At 38.6% G+C, this 16,840-nt stretch overlaps 1 long non-coding RNA gene across 2 annotated transcripts in view; it reads left to right on the top strand.

Moving 5' to 3' along the window:
* The window catches only part of LOC131403153 (uncharacterized), a 32,834-nt gene extending 16,984 nt beyond the window's left edge, over window positions 1–15,850 (top strand). Inside the window, exons 3-4 of one of the 2 annotated variants that reach the window (XR_009219240.1) lie at window positions 3,954–4,046; window positions 15,836–15,850. This is a non-coding gene — a long non-coding RNA (uncharacterized LOC131403153). Of the gene's footprint in view, window positions 1–3,953; window positions 4,113–15,835 lie in introns of those variants that run through there. The other variant, XR_009219239.1, reaches the window with a different exon arrangement.
* Window positions 15,851–16,840: the final 990 nt, after the last annotated feature.

Genomic DNA, 16,840 nt, shown 5'->3' with positions numbered 1-16,840 from the left:
CAAAATAATAGCTAGATGGGGCCAGCCCAGGGGCGTAGTAGTTAAGTTCGTGCGCACTGCTTCAGCAGCCTGGGGTTCACAGATTCGGATCCCAGGTGTGGACCTGTGCACCGCTTATCAAGCCATGCTGTGGCAGGCGTCCCACATATAAAGTAGAGGAAGATGGGCACAGATGTTGGCCCAAGGCCAATCTTCCTCAGCAAAAAAAAAAAAAAAAGAGGAGGATTGGCAACAGATGTTAGCTCAGAGCTAGTCTTCCTCACCAAAAAAAAAAAAATCCTAACAAAATAATAGCTAGATGTATTAGTTATTGATTGCTGCTTAACAAATTAACCCAAACTTAGTGACTTAAAAGAGAAGTATTTATTATCTCACAGTTTGGGTGGGCAGCAGCTTAGCTCAGTGGTTCTGGCTCATCGTCTCTCCATCAGGCTGCAGTCGGAGTGTCAGGTGGGGCTGCAGTTATCCGAGGCTTGACTGGGTCAGGAGGATCTGCTTCCAAGCTCAAGCAGAGAGCTATCGGCAGGAAGCTTCAGTTCCTCGCCACCTAGGCCTCTCTGGGACTGCACACAACATGGCTTCCCCCATGGCAAGTAATACCAAGAGAGACAGAGAACCTCAAATGGAAACTGCAATCTTTTTATCACTTAATCTCAGAAGTGACGCTTCTGCTGTATTTGATTGTCACACAGACCAACACAGGCACAGTGTAGGAAGGAACTGCACCAGGGTGTGAATACCAGGAGGTGGGGTCATTGGGTGCCATCTCAGAGGCTGGCTACCACACTAGTGTTTATTGAGTGTCTACTCACTTACAAGCACATATTTATAAAGTATTATCTCATTTATTTTTTACAGTAGTACTCTGAGATAGATATCCCCATTTCACCATATTGGTCAAAGAGCCTAAGACCAAGGGATGTTAATTGCCCAAGGTCATACAGATAATAAGTGGCAGAAGAGAAAGTCAAAACAAGGCCTATCTGTCTATAAAGATTCACATTCTTTTCAACATATTATATTTCCATGATGTGCTTTGCCTTCCTGAATCTCAATTTTTCTAGACCTCATTTCTCATCTATGAACCCCCTGTCATTTTCTTTTCAGTTCTGACCCATCATTCTATATTTTGCCCACTCGTGCTGCCAATTCCACACCCTCTGATTACTTAGGTCAACAGCACTTCCTCAGACCATATTTCACCCCATCTTCTCAATAATCATGTGAGATGTGCAAAGCATTATGTATCAAAATATAATTGTAACTTTAGTAATAGCTATTGTTTAAAAAGATGTAAAAAAGAAAAGTGTAAAGATGTTGAAGAACAAACCTGAAACATGTAATTGTTTCATTTGCAGAGATTAACAAGTGTATTCCACTGCCAGTAAAAACAGGCTGAAGTTTCAGTGCGGAAGGAGAATGAGGCAAAGTGCAGGTGCCACTGAGATGATTTCCACACGTTTCCTGAAGACTCTACTGATTAAAATGGATACACAACAAGCTACAGGATGAAAGTGGCCCTGTAGAATATCAGCTGGCCATTCAAGTTGTCACTTCAAAACAAACAGGAGTCAAATATGAGAAACTGCCTCACTTGCTGGCCTTTCTGTCTACCAGCTGCACTAAGTAGGTTTTACTGAATGGACTGGTGGGTGTATATTAATTAAAGGAATCCCATCCTAATACCCACCTATCCAGGTATTAACTTCCCTGGATATCAATTGGTCAACATGATATGAGCCAAGTAGATATGTCTAATCTAGTTTTCTTTCCACATATAAAAGAGCCTTAAAAATTGTGCTTCTTGAGATGCATCAAATCTGAAGTTACCCCTCTCTGGTCACTCTGAATAGGCAGTGGTAAAAATGTGTTGGAAAGATGGCGTATGCATATGTGTGCGTGCATTTGTGCATGTGTGTGAGTATGTGTATGTTTGCATGAACGTTGTTCTGTGATTAACAGTGAAAATCAGACTTCTTGTCCTATTTGTACATTGTTCTAAGTCACTCTCACTAAAGTCATGCATTTGTAGATATGACTTTCCCATTTTGGGGGAGCAGGGGATGTAGTCATAATCTTCCCCAACTTAGAAAAAACCCTGAAGCTTAGACAGAAGTTGTGGACCATATAGAAGAACCAAGACTTAAACTCATGTCTCCAAGCTCTAAATCTAATTCTCTGTCTACTACACCAAAGCAGAGAATCACAATCAGAGAAAAACTATTGGGAGACGAAGGGCTTATGATATCGAAGTAAGAAATAGTATCTCCTTTCTCCATCTGATTTTAAAATTAAACAAGAAAAGGAGGTCCTCAAATTCTTTGAAGGGATAGAGCAATCTTACAAACACTGAAAAAAGCTAAATGGTATAGCCCACCAGCCTTAAAATATTTTTACCACTGTCTAAAATGTTCTCTAATTAGTTTCATTGTATTCTTTCCAAGAGACCCTTTATAAGACAAATGTTAATTTCTCAATTAGGAGCACTATACATTAATTCATGTGATGAAATAACCATGTTAGTATAAGCTAGTGCAGAAATTTTCATCGTCCATGGAATCCTGCAGCCTCTGGAACAGGATCTTATAAACTTCCTGGAAGACGAGGTGCGTGGGTGAGTCTCTACCTCTCCCGTACGTCTTCTTTTACAGAGCTATCTCATGATTTTGTCAGTTTTATGTGTTGACATTTTGTTTGAATAAAGAGTTACATTGTTTTTAAAACTCTGAAAACCACTGTATTAATTCATATTATAAGTTCTCTTTTGGTATGAAGATGCTGGGTAAACATTACATCCCTAGGACAAGTAGAAGGAATCACAGGACAAGGCCATTGAAAAAAATCAAACCCAGGGAAAATGTGAAATTCATGAATTCTGTCAATAGAGGGAGTGCTAGGCAAGTATGGAACTCAGAAACAAAAATTTAAAATGAGGAGACAATTCCAATGAGATGAGGCGGTGAAGGGTTTTCCTCTCCCATCTGCAAGACTCAGGGTTTGTTGTATGCTGGGGCTGGCCCTGCAAAAACTGGTGTGCAGCCCTCCAAAAGAAGCTATGTTCAGTGTAAATCTTGAATGTTTTCAAGAACGTCTTTGGCAGAGATCTTATGAAGCTAGGAAGGATACAACTGTGCCAGCAAGTTATATATAAAATGCATAAACCTGAGCACAGAGGATTTTTACAGGAGTGAAACTATTCAGTGTGATACTACAATGGTGGATGCATGTCATTATACATTTGCCAAAACCCACAGCATGTACAACACCAAGAGTGAACCCTAATGTAAACTATGGACTTTGCGTGATAATGATGTGTTGATATAGGTTCATCAATTGTAACAAATGCACCACTCTGGTAGAGGATGTTGATAATGGAAGAGGCTATGCATATGTCAGGACAAGGAATACATGGAAAATCTCTACACCTTCTCATCACTTTTACTGTGAACTCTTGCTCCAAAAAATACAGTCTATTTAAAAAATCTGTAAACTTGTCTTTTCCCACTATCAATTGTTATTAGTGAGAAAATTGGATATATAAAGGCCAATTTTGCCCAACTGCTCTGTACCACACACAGATTACAAATTTGTAGTTTTTTTCTAGAGACCTATAAACTATTCTCTCTTAACTATGTTTCTCCCATTAAGAATGAAGAAAGACCTTCATCAAGAGAGGTGGCAAAAGTAATCAATTATCTAGGAAATCAATTATCTAGGAAATGCAAATAAGAGTTTCCCCCTCATCTGAAGTGACAATGGTCATAATATTGCCCTTTATTTATATAGCTCTCAAAAGAGTTTTTACATCAAAAGACCACTCACGTGGTCATCAAAATTACCCTAAAACATGTGTAGAGTAATGAGAAATGAGAAAATCATGCCTCAGAGTATTAAGTGACTTTCCCAAAGTTGTGCCACCTGTATGTTGAACCAAACCTTTTGCTCTTAGACAGATGCCAGGATTCCTGTTAAGAGGGAGAAGAGGGAGAAGACATGAAAAAAATCCAAGTCTGGGCTGATTCTTCGCAAATTTGGTAACAGAAAGGGTAGGTGCCTTTCTCCCAAGGCAAATCCTTCATCTTTATTTTAGATCCTATCCAATCCTACTTCCCAGGAATTGTACTTAATCAATGATACCCTATTCTTATTTCTCTTCATATCTCCATTTCTACTGGATTTTTTCCTCTGATATATATATGTGACTATCCCAAGTCTCTCAAATACCAAACGAATAAACCAAACTTTTCTTGACCCTATGTCCTACTTAGATAGACACCATTCTATCTCTTCTCAGTTAACCTTCTCAAAGACAGTCTATAATAATTGTCTCCACTTTCTGACCTCTTATTTATCCTTCAGCCCACTCCCCTGTGCCTTCTACTTCTTCTATGCCATTGAAATAATTATTGCCCACTTAACCAGTGACATTTTTATCAATAATCCCAATGGGAATTTCTCAGTTTTGAATGACTGGACTTTTGAGCTGGTTTTGACAAAAAATTGATTGCTGTCGTCTTATTGATACTCTTTCCTTCCTTGGCTTTTGTGTTGGAGGAGGATGGAATGGAAAAGGAAAAGAAAGCTTTCAAGACAAAAACAACAACATATATAAAGACTCCAGGGCACAAGGGAAGTGAATCAAAGAATTAAAGGATAGCTATTGTGATTGGAATATAGATAGCAGGGGTGAGCATAGCAGAAGGTGAGCTGGAAAGGTAGGTAGAAACTAGGTAATGCAGACCATTTTTAAGACTTTAGATTTTACCCTAAGCAGAAAGGATGAAAACTGAGGAAGGACGTGATATAAATAGTTCACTAAAGACCACCCTGGCTACAGTCAGGAGAAAACATTGGTAGGTTGGATAGTGTGGACAGGCCACGTAGGAGGCTACTGTAATAGTTCAAGTAAAGACGATGATGGTTGAAAATAGGCCGGGGGTGATGGAGATGAAGAGAAATAGCTGGAGGCCACTTTATTCTGGTTTTGATCTGACTTTTCTGGCCACTTCTTTTTTTCCATGTGACTCCTAATTTACCATCCCTAAAATATCGATGTCACCCAAGATTAACTTTTTTCTACCTTTGAACCTTCTTCATTTCATTATTCACCATTGTATCTAAGTTAGACATATATATTAGTATCACTTGTATAGCTTTCAAAATAAAAATATGTCCAGAACTTATTTCTTCTAGCATTTGGCATACGCGATGGCCATGAGAATGGGCCTCTCAGATCTCTGCCTGCAGGCAGTGTAACTGCGTCAGTTCACTCAGGGCCCCAGCAGCGCTCTGAAACCATCACAGTTTTATTGAGGCCATGCTGGAGGCCAGGCATTTCCCTAATTAATGAATTTCTTCTACATTTAACCCTATCTCGGTGTCTGTTTCCTGGATGACTCAAACTAAGCTCAGCTGTACCAAGAGTAAACCAAGATAAAGGCAGTAAGATCAAAATTTGGGTTGGTTACCCTGCTACCTGGCAGTTGAATAGGATGTCATCTGGTTAGTAGAGTGGGCACGGATTGTCCTTGACACAAGGTGGCAGCACAAATGTTAAAATTTCAACTGTAGAAACCTGGGGAAATGTCCCGGTGGAGGAGAATGCTATGCCATGTGCAATGATAGGCATTTGAAAAATGATCCTAGTCATTGCCAAGTTGTTTTGACACACTGCAGAAGGATAATGAGAGACTAAGGGATGTTAACAAGCCGTTAAGGGTTAAATGTGAAAGCACTATGTCCTCTCTAATAACCCACAGGATGTCCTTATCTCAAATAGAAGAAGGGCAGACAGACATAGCTGAGCGGTAAGCTAAAGACTTAATTGTTAGTCTTAGAGTCCCAGAGATGTAGGAATGCTCAGCCAAGGCAGGTGTGTTATGTAAAAGTCAGCTTCCTGGTAGGAAAACCTAAGGCCCTTAAACATCCCGAATGGATGCCCCTGAGGATGTTGACTCTGCAACCCCTGAGACCTACAGATTTACACAAGTGGTCCACACTTCCCTAATAAGAGCTATCACTTCTGCCTTGCTAGAACATGCTGCAGAGGCCTCTCCCTCACAAAGCATTATGTGCTCCTCTCAGGAACTTCCTATTTGATCTACCAGGCTGATAACTACCAGAGGTAAAACCCAGCAGAACCGGATGGGATACATAATGGATCAGATAAGAGAGGAAAGAGATGATATACCTAAAGAGTTGCAAGAATTAGTCAGCATTTGCCAGCAGGAGCTAAGGGAGAACTCCTAGCACAGGGTTTTGAAGGTATTTGATCAAGTGAAGGAAGACTATAAGACTGGAAAAGCAATAATTCAGTGATATGGGGGCATTTTCTTGGGACACAGGATTTAGCACCTTAGCAATGGCTCCAGGCCAATTCACTGCTGGGATGACTCTTAGAGGGCTGGAAAAAATGACAGCCACTGTCAACAAAGCGGAAATGCCTGATTTGTCCTAGCAGAAAATAGAGAAAGGAATAGAGACACTGGGAGAAGTGGAATAATATGTGAGGGCAGAAGAACTACCAGAGGATTATGTTCCATGGGAGGGCCCAGAGTCCACACTGTTCACCAAGGCCATCAGGAATGTGCTGGTGAGAGGGGCGCCCGCACCACTGAAAAGTTCAGTGGCAGCTCTCCTCGCAGACCAGGTATGGTGGCAGGAAAGACCTTCACGGAACTGGGCTAGTTTTATCTGAGGAGATGATGGGATCCTGAAGTAATTGAGATCAGGTGGTGTGATGCTCAACTGCTGGACCCACAAGGCTACAATTACTACGAGGACCAGCAAGGTCAGAGGGGTAGCCAAGGCCACTGGACCTGCAAGGAGTTGAGACAGTTAATAGAGAATGGTTGAGGGCCAGCCCCGTGGCTTAGCGGTTAAGTGCGCACGCTCTGCTGCTGGTGGCCCGGGTTCGGATCCGAGCGCGCACCGACGCACCTCTTCTCCAGCCATGCTGAGGCCACGTCCCACATGCAGCAACTAGAAGGATGTGCAGCTATGACATACAAACTATCTACTGGGGCATTGGGGTGGGGGGGAAATAGAGAATGGTGAACCAAAAAGCAAAATAGACAGCCAGCCAACCAAGGTGTTGTTAACGTCTCTAATGTTAGGGAGAGGGGAGCAAGAATGGAGGAACAGCACATCACATTGAAGGTGATTGCTCCAATAAAAATTTACAATCTTTTGCTCATTTTCCAGACCTGAGCTGATTTTCAGGATCAGAATTGGAACCCATTGGCTGAAAAGATGGCCAGGCCCCTAGGAAGAAGACCCTGCATTATATACTGGTGATGATTTTCCCAGGCCTTTCCCCAAAGGGACATATAGCCATTTACTTGGGTGAATGAACACTGGGAAAAGAATAAACATTTGTTGATGATTTAAGAGAAGAAAGCAAGCTGGCAAGAAGGCCAGAAGAGTTAGGGAAGGTTTTAAGAAGAAAATAGGCTGAATCAATAGGATTAATTCCCATCTACTACTTATCATTTTAAAAAGCTGTGAATCAAGTTATAGAAAGTATATTCTATGACCACAGTGAAATTCAATTTGAATTCAATAACAGAAAGATATCTGGAAATCCCCAAATACTTGGAAACTAAATAGCACAGTTCTCAATATCTCACAGTTCTGAATACATCAAAAGAGAAATAACAAAATATTGTGAAATAATTAAAATAGAACATATCAAAATTTATAAGATACAGCTATTGCCTGTATAAAATACTCTCTGCCTCAGTCTGTAATAATTTTAATTAGTTTACTTTTATTCGGTTTAGTATCTAGAATATAAACTCTGAGAGCAACAATTTCCTCTTTTTCTACACTGTATCCCCAGTTCCTAGCATAATGCTCAGTCCCAATTAAAGAAATATATATGTAGATGAACTCCACCACTCAGAAGCAACCACTACAAAAATTTAAGTGCATATGCTTCCAGAATTTTCTAGGTATGTATAAAAATATTCATATTATTTTTTACAATAATGGAATAATATTATCCACATCCATTGTAGACATTTCCCCAATTAACAATATATTGAGAAGCAATTTAAGTGTGAATAAATAAAGATATACATCACTTTTTAGTGGTTGTATAATATTGTATTATATATATTTATCATATCATAAATTCTGGTTATTATTCAATCTCTAGCCATGGACATTTAGCCTTCTGGTTTTTTATACTAAAAAAATAATGCAATAACTCACACACACACATCATACTTATCTGACTATTTTTTTAAGGAAAAATTTCTACAGTTACAATGGCTCACTTAAAAGGTATACAGATGTAAATGTTTGATACAAAATGACAAATTCTAGAAATAATAATGTACAAATTTCACAACATATTAACCTAGATATTTTTTTTTAAAAGCGATTATCTTGATCTTGGAGTCAAGTGTACATCGATAATTCTATTTGCCCCTTTCACTCAAGTAATGGTTAAAATGACAATTTTTCTTTGCAGCTTCCTAGTAGTCCATTAATAAATATTGCTAACAATTGTGCATTTTAAGATTTTTTAAACAAGCTGTTTTTGTTGTTATTTACAAACTGTTGATGAATGAAACCACAGTACCAATAAGGCTAATTGTTGAGCAGAATGAACTTGATCAAGCACTTATTTTGCAAATGCCTTAAAATTCGAGCAGACTACTTGATGTAAAAAATATTTACTCGAGGATGAAGCTATTCTTTCTCTTCTCCTACAGATCTTTTGTAGCTACTTTGGAAAGTAAGTGCTCTAGGAACCAAATTCCAAGTTTAATACACTGTTATTCCAAAATAGTATTCATTTTAGCCTCAATTTCTCCATTGACAAGATACAGATTATTATCACTTGTTAGCACTTGTATAATAGCTGCCTGGCAGAAAAATGATGGGATGTATGTCAGATAACTACTAGATTCCCCCACATTAGTTCCAGGCACTTTACACTACTATAATTCTTGTAATCTCACCAGGAGATAAGTAGGAATATTATGAATGAAGGAACTGGAGCAACAAAAATTTAATAGTCAGGGGGCCAGCCTGGTGGTGAGTTAAGTTCCCGCATTCCGCTTCAGCAGCCCCGGGGTTCATGGGTTCAGATCCCGAGTGCGGACCTACTCACCACTTACCAAGCCAGGCTGTGGCGGCATCCCACATATAAAAGGGAAGAAGATGGGCACAGATGTTAGCTCAGGGCCAATCTTCCTCAGCAAAAATAGGAGGCTTGGCAACAGATGTTAGCTCAGGGCTGATCTTCCTCAGCAAAACAAAACAAAACAAACAAACAAACAAAATTTAATACTCAGTAGTCAAATAGGCAGAAAAAACCCGATCATAACTTAGATTTTCCCACATCACATTTCAGCTGTCAAATAACTGGCCCCTGAACAGGAAAATGCAGTGGATCATGTTCGTAACTAGTAAGTGATTCTTTGAATGTGACAGGATTTAAATAGCACTCGATAACTCAGATTTGGAGAATAGATGGCACCAGTCCTACATTCCAAAGGGAGGTTAAAGCAGGATCAAATCCTAAGCAGGATTTGGATATGCAAATAAGGCACCTGAGAAACTGTTTTGCTCCCCCATCCCAGGATCATGTGGGGTCACACAGACCCCTTAGCCAATCTGTCACCTCCAGCCAAAAAAAAAAATGAGATTGAAGAGAAAAGGGAAGGCAAAGATTAGAAGAGATTAGGAGGAGGAAGGAGGTTGCTGTGGCCCACTATGCATGCACTAACACCACCCTGAAGCCTGTGGAGAGGGGCATTGATGGCGTAGTCAGAAAGCTTGAGATATTTGCTCTGGAATTTGGAGATCACACCTGCCTGATATCAGACTCACGCCTGATAAATCTGCCTGGCCTGGTGGCTGACCATGGCTGGCCTATCTCTCTGAAGACTGAATCAAGAGAGATTGTTCCATTGTAGTCGATGTGTACCTGACACAAGAGACAATTGGCCTGGGTGTTGTCCTGCTCAAGAAGATTGCTTTCCTACATGAGATAATCCAGCAGGGAGTAAACCCTCTAAATTCGTAAGAATTAAAGGAGGAGCTATACACAGTCAGCCAGAAAATGTATTCCTCAGCATCAGGGAAAGGTAGGTGCAGTATCTCCAATGATGGAGGAGGGAAGGTGCAGTGCTCTCCAAAGGGCACACAGAACACTTTTGCCAGTAAAAGTTGACTTTACACATCTGCCATGGCCAGAGGAAACCAACACAAATCAGTGCCAGACAAGTAGTGTCCATAAATATATCTGCCTTCCCCACACCTCTTTCAACTCTAGAAAAAGAGTGAGAGGCAACCTCAAGAGTGGGGAAGGAGGAGAAGCACTCTGTGGAGAAATAAAGACGCTAACTAGGCCCCTCTTTCCACAGCTGGTGGCCAATCTAAAGAAGGGGAGAATCTTTAACTTCAATGAACTTAAAAATTCTATTTCATGCAAATAAATATTTGAATGACCTGAGATTGTCCGCAGGACCAAAAAGTAACCTGAAAAGTTATGAAACCAGCTTTAAGTTTATCCATGGAGCAAGAGGAGAATTGGCCCCACAGAAAAAGTAGTATAGAATAATGGGAGATGAAAATTAAGCTGCCTCGTGATTGCACACTCCCTCTGTGTCCCACTATTTCAATATAATGATTCTACACTAAACCAAAAGAAAAGTGTTATTTTTATTAGGCAAAATATAATAGCATCTGTAGACTACAATGCATCAAGTATGACAGTCACAGTCTGTCAAATAACAATTGGATATCCACAATAGGAAAAAGGCAAGTTCTTGTTATGGATCTTCAATTAAAGAGGCATTGTTAAGTAACAGACTTCAGCTTTATAATATGCATATCAATCAGTCTAAAGGTATTGATTAAGCTCCATCTATGTGTCCATTTCTCTTTCCCTCTCCCTCAAAGGAGTAAAGATTCTGATTAAAGAAGCATTAAAACACTTAAAAGGTGTGGTTAAATTAAATTAAAAGTTCAATACAGATTTTGAAATTAAAAAAAAAAAGAATATTAGAAGAGGTTAAGAAAGCTTACTTTATGAAAAGTTGAGTTTTAAAAATGTGTGTTTTATTACTCACATAAGCTTGGGTTTGTTTGAATTTGACATGTGCTTATTCCTGAAAATAAATAGGATATTTGAGGGGCCAGCCCCGTGGCTTAGCAGTTAAGTGCACACACTCCGCTGCTGGCCGGGTTCGGATCCTGGGCGCACACCGACGCACCGCTTCTCCGGCCATGCTGAGGCCGCGTCCCACATACAGCAACTAGAAGGATGTGCAGCTGTGACATACAACTATCTACTGGGGCTTTGGGGGGGGAATAAATAAATAAAATTATTTTTTTAAAAAATAGGATATTTGATACTAGAAAATCCTGAAAAAGAGCTAGAAGTAAAGATACTATATCTAATTTATTCAAATCAGCAGGTGGCCCAAATCTATTTACACATCATAAATATTTCAATTATAGAAACAAAAGAAAACAGCAACACAAAAACCAAAGAAATCAACACCACAGAAACTGCTAACAGCATATGATGCTTTTAACCTCTTTAATATAAACATATTTTTCATATATTTTTATTTCTAAATATCTTTAGCAACCATGCATTTTTTTCTTACCTCAGGGTTCACTAACACACGATAAGAAATGGACTTTTTAAACAATTTACTTAAATGCATTTTTATAAAAATAATTTTAACAAAAACTAATTTATTAAATTTAATAATTAACAAATTAGTTAATTAATAAGTCATTAAATAATTAAATTATCAACTGCAATAAACCTTACAATCATATTTTATTGCTAAATTATTTTTATCTCCAAAAACAAGTAAAAAATGTTAAAAGAGAAACTTAAAAAACAACAAAAATTATACAGGTATACTGTCTGATTCTTTTTGAAATTAGGAGAATATTGAAAAAGAAGGGAAGGAAAAAAGAAGGAGGGGGATAGAGCAAAAGAGGAGAAGTTGAGACAAACCTTAAATAAACAAATAAGCTAATAATATATCAAGTGGTAAATAAACTAAAAATATACGAAATGGTTGCAGTTTCAGTAAGAGCAGGTAACATTTTGATTTACAGAGTCCCATTAAAATTGGATCAATGAAACTCACTAACTAGATTTTATTGACACTATAGGGGGAAAAATCTGTCTATGTCCTGGGGTTCCAAAATGGAAGAATAAATCCAGGAGCTACTAGAGGCCATCCTGCCCACAGAAGATGAGAGCCGGGCTGAGAATAAACACAAAAGAAAGCAGAGCTGCAAGATGGAGAGAAAAATTCCTGTCAACATCTTTGACCCCTTGGATACAACAGGGTCTATGGAACATAGCCCTGCGACTTTCATTTAGGGGAACCAATAAAGCCCCTTTTTTTGTCTAAGCCAAATTGAGTTTTTTTTAATAACACTTGCAAATGAAAGTGTCCTGATTAATGCAATTCAAAAGTGAAATTTATTATACACAAGTAGTTAGAAAGTTGAAACTGATTAGCTGAGTGTTGGTGTGGTAGTGGTTCCAAAGACGTTCATGTCCTAATTCCTGGAACTTGTGAATATGCCACCCTACGTGGTAAAAGGAACTTTGTGGGTGTGATTAAATTAAGAATTTTGAGATGAGGCGATTATCTGGGTAGGCCAACAAGGGTCCTAATAAGAGTGAAGCAGGAGGAGTCAGAGCAGAAAGAGAGCAAGCCAGACGCAGAGACTGGAAGAGGGAAGCAGAGATTAGAGGCATGAGCTTTGAAGACGGAGGAATGGGCCACGAGCCAAAGAATACAGGTGGCCTCTAGAAAAGGGAAACAGATTCTCCCCCCACAGCCTCCAGAAGGAATCAGCCCTGCCGACATCTTGACTTAGCCCAGTGATTTGTACTTCTGGATTCCATAACTGTAAGAGAATACATTTGCGTTATTTAAACCACCAAGTTTCTGGTAATTTGTTATAGCAGCCATTAGAAAATAATAGTAGTTGGGGCTGGCCCAGTGGTGTAGTGGTTAAGTTTGTACGCTCCGCTTCAACAGCCCAGGGTTCACAGGTTCGAATCCCAGGGGCGGACCTATGCACAGCTTATCAAGCCATGTTGTGGTGGCATCCCATATAAAGTAGAGGAAGATGGGCACAGATGTTAGCCCAGGGCCAATCTTCCTCAGCAAAAAGAAGAGTATTGGCAACAGATGTTAGCTCAGGACTAATCTTCCTCACCACAAAAAAAAAAAATGAAAATAATAGTTGGACATTTCATGGAAGCATTTTGTGTGTTATTCCAATATCCTCTACATGATTAAGAGAATTATCCTTCTAACAAAGCTAAAATTAGATTTGGGGTATGCTGAATTGAGAAACAAAATATTGGTTTGTACTTAAATATTTTCTCTACTCTGACTACTGAAAGATCCCAGGAACAGTGATACCCCAATAACAATGAGCACATCTAGCAATCAAATCTTGGTTTCTAAAACCATTCTCCATTAAAAGAAGCAGCACCCATTAGAGAAATGTCTGATTCTGGGGCTGGAGTTGGGAAAGTACAAGATGAGTCTGGAACATCTTTTTGAGCCAGAAAGTAATAAAGTACTCAGTGAATGAAAAGGACACGTCAAACTGACACAGAAGCCAATATAAAGGAACTTCCACTGACCAAATCAAGAACAGTGTGAGCATCAAAATAAATAATAACAAATTACAGCCCATTTTATAAAATAGGAGTTTGTGAATCCATATAAATAAAAATAAATAAATAAATAGGGAGAAGAGAATCTTATACTATAATGGAAACTAGTAAATATAGAAGGAATGCTTAAATCAGAAAAATCAAATATTTAGCAACCATTATCATAATAATACCATTAATTCAGCCAAAATATATCAATGGATACTAAAATTAATGGGTGAAAGTTTGACAAAGAATAAGATATTTACATATTAAAAGAACCAGAGAAATTGCAAAAAGAAAAAGATAATTATGGCATTAAGCTAGTCCTGAAGTCTAATCTACCCTCTGCATAGAAACTCTCCCCAAATACTTATTAATTATAAAGAGAATCAAGTAACTTTTGAATGGACAAACCTTATAGAGACCACCTCAATCAAAGATTCAAACTGAATATCACCAATGATGGAACAAATTAAAATCATAGACCACCTGATAGGATGCAATAAAAAGAACACACCATCGCTTCTGTGTTTCTGTGATATTCCTGCCACATAACATAATCTGAATCTAAGGAAACATCAGACCTACCCAAATTGAGGAGTATTCTACCAAATAATTGGCCTGTAAAGGTCATGAAAGTCAAGGATGACTGAGATTCAAGATTGAAGGAGATTAAAAAGAAATGACAATTAAATGCAACATGTGGTCCTTGACTGGATCTTTTTGCTATAAAGCATATTATTGGGACAACTGCCAAAACATGAGGGGGTAGGCAACCATCTAGAAGTAATGTAGCAATGTTAATTTCCTGATTTTGATGATTATATGGTATTTAGGTGGGAGCATGTCCTTGCTTTTGCAATTACACATTAAGTATTGGAGCGTAATGGGCATTATGTCAGTAACTTGCTTTCAAATGGTTCAGAGAAAAAAAGTTCATTGTACTATTCTTGCAAATTTTCTACAAGTTTAAAATTATTTTAACATAAAAACACTCAAAACTGTGATTAAATTTTTTGAAAAAATAAACCCAGAAACTACAGTTAGATTTGTGTAGCTCTGATGCCAAAGTCAGCACCATGGACAGACAAGGTTAATTATGTTGTCTTGATTATGCCTGGTTCTTAATAACCAAATCCCAAAAAAGATGTGTATAAGTTAAAAGACCACTTGATGGAATTTGAAGATGCACTAGCCACAACTGTTTCCTCGTTTCAACATCTGTTACTGACACTGATGCATTTCTAATCTCCTCCTCTAGAGAACATAACCTGTGTAGTAGACACCATGGTTGTCTACACGGTATCTATTCCTCCTTCCTCTTTTCTAACACAATCCCACTCTTGCTTAGGCATCTACTCCTCGCACCATCACCAATGTTTTTAAATTTATTTATTTATTTATTTATTGTGTTTGTGTGTGTCTGAGGAAGGACGGCCCTGAGCTAACATCCATGCCAATCCTCCTCTTTTGCTGAGGAAGACCAGCCCTGAGCTAACATCTGTGCCCATCTTCCTCCTCTTTATATGGGATGCCGCCACAGCATGGCCTGACAAGCGGTGTGTCCGTGCTCGCCAGGGATCTGAATCCAGGCCGCCAGCAGCAGAGTGTGCGCACCTAACCACCAAGCCACAGGGCTGGCCCCAATTACCAATGTTTTTAAAAGAAATTTGATGGACCCCGGCACCAGAGTTGGGCCTTATTTATCTAAAAGTAATCCCATTCCCCATGCTAGAGATTGGTTCAGCTAATCCAATTAGTTTGTGGTAGTCCCCTAGCCTCAAAAATTGGTTCAGGAATTAGCTTGTAACCTAATAAGGACCAATGAGTCATGAAGGAGGGTTTTCTGGATGTTTCTGATAAGAAGCTTCTTAGCTTTTAGAAGCAAAATAGAATACTTGCATCTTCTCCATTATATGGAGCCTAGAACCTCTAAAAGGCATTTTACCACCAAGAGGCAAATCAGCCTAAGGAAATCCCATCACTCTAGAAGGAACAAAACCAAGGAAACTGCAAAGAAAAGGAGTTGTACTCATGGTGTTAAGCCAGCCCTGAAACCCATCCTGCCTTTCTATGTTACTTTGTGAGCCAATTTAAACTAGTGGGATTGAACTGAATTTTCTGTTACATACTTCCAAAGTATGCTGATACGATCTGTATTTTCAGGTTTGAAAAGGTGGCACACACAGGCCAATCTTTCCAGGTAATTTCTTATTTTATTCTCCTCTAAAGCCTAATATGAGAATAGTGGGAAGAAGAAGAGAAGGAAAAGAAGGTAAATAGTCTATTAGTTGAAAAGAAATTTGGAGTTAGAAAGGTATTTGCATATACATGTAAAATAGGGAAAAGTATTTTATTTATTTAACAAACATGCATATGGCACTTATGTGTCTGGCACTGTTTAGATGTTTTATAATGTTAACTCACTTAATTCCTATAAAAATTTATGAGAAATTGTTATTACTATCATCCCCATTTTTTTTTTTTTTGTGAGGAAGATCAGCCCTGAGCTAACATCCATGCTAATCCTCCTCTTTTTGCTGAGGAAGACCAGCTCTCAGCTAACATCTATTGCCAATCCTCCTCATTTTTTTCCCCAAAGCCCCAGTAGATAGTTGGATGTCATAGTTGCACATATCATCCCCATTTTTAATTGGAGAAATTGAGGCACGTGGATGTTAAGTAACTGGCCTAAGGTCACAGCTAGCAAGAGGCAGAGCCAGGATTCAAATCACTATGTTATATTAATCCCAGACAGAGAAAAGATCATCTAATGAGGACACTTCAGTATTACGTATGTACAAAAGGATACGGCATGTGGTCAATTCACATGCAAACCTAGGATTTGCATCAGAGAAAATCAACATTTCTCATATATCAGAAAACATAAATGGAACTATTAGTCATTTACCTAAAAAAAGATAATTACTGTATGTCTATGTTTATCTAAAACCAATACATGAATAGATAGTAGCACAAACTCAGTAATTATGAAGTAGGGTCTATTATAGTAGAAAAGCCTGTTAAAAATAGAAAAAGAAAAATTCCTCTTGTTAAAAATAGAGGGTGTTTGGAAGATATAGTGGAAAATGTGAATAATTTTAATTGTCAACTGGGAAACAGTACCAGACACAATTTTCTTTTTTGTCCAATACAATCAAGACTTTGCTT

Source organism: Diceros bicornis, unplaced genomic scaffold (assembly GCF_020826845.1).
Source record: "Diceros bicornis minor isolate mBicDic1 unplaced genomic scaffold, mDicBic1.mat.cur scaffold_55_ctg1, whole genome shotgun sequence".
NCBI lineage: Eukaryota > Metazoa > Chordata > Mammalia > Perissodactyla > Rhinocerotidae > Diceros > Diceros bicornis.
This window is presented reverse-complemented; position numbering and strand designations above follow the sequence as displayed.